Genomic DNA, 238 nt, shown 5'->3' with positions numbered 1-238 from the left:
ACTTTACCAAATTTTATATAAAAAAATAGAATTTAATTATATATATAGTGGCCTTTTTGCATTTGAAAACAATGTGCATAGTTTGGATTTTTATCAGCAGAAGGTTGTGTATGTCCTGGCACATACACTAATACGTGTTTGCAGGACGGGAGTTTTGTGAGTTTTTTTCTTTCCCTTTTTCAAATGCCCCAAATTTTTTCATTCCTCATCTTTTTCCTTCTATTTTTACCTCTCTCGC

The sequence above is a fragment of the Penaeus monodon genome, chromosome 23 (genome assembly GCF_015228065.2).
Source record: "Penaeus monodon isolate SGIC_2016 chromosome 23, NSTDA_Pmon_1, whole genome shotgun sequence".
Taxonomy (NCBI): Eukaryota; Metazoa; Arthropoda; class Malacostraca; order Decapoda; family Penaeidae; genus Penaeus; species Penaeus monodon.
Note: the sequence above shows the minus strand (reverse complement) of the source record.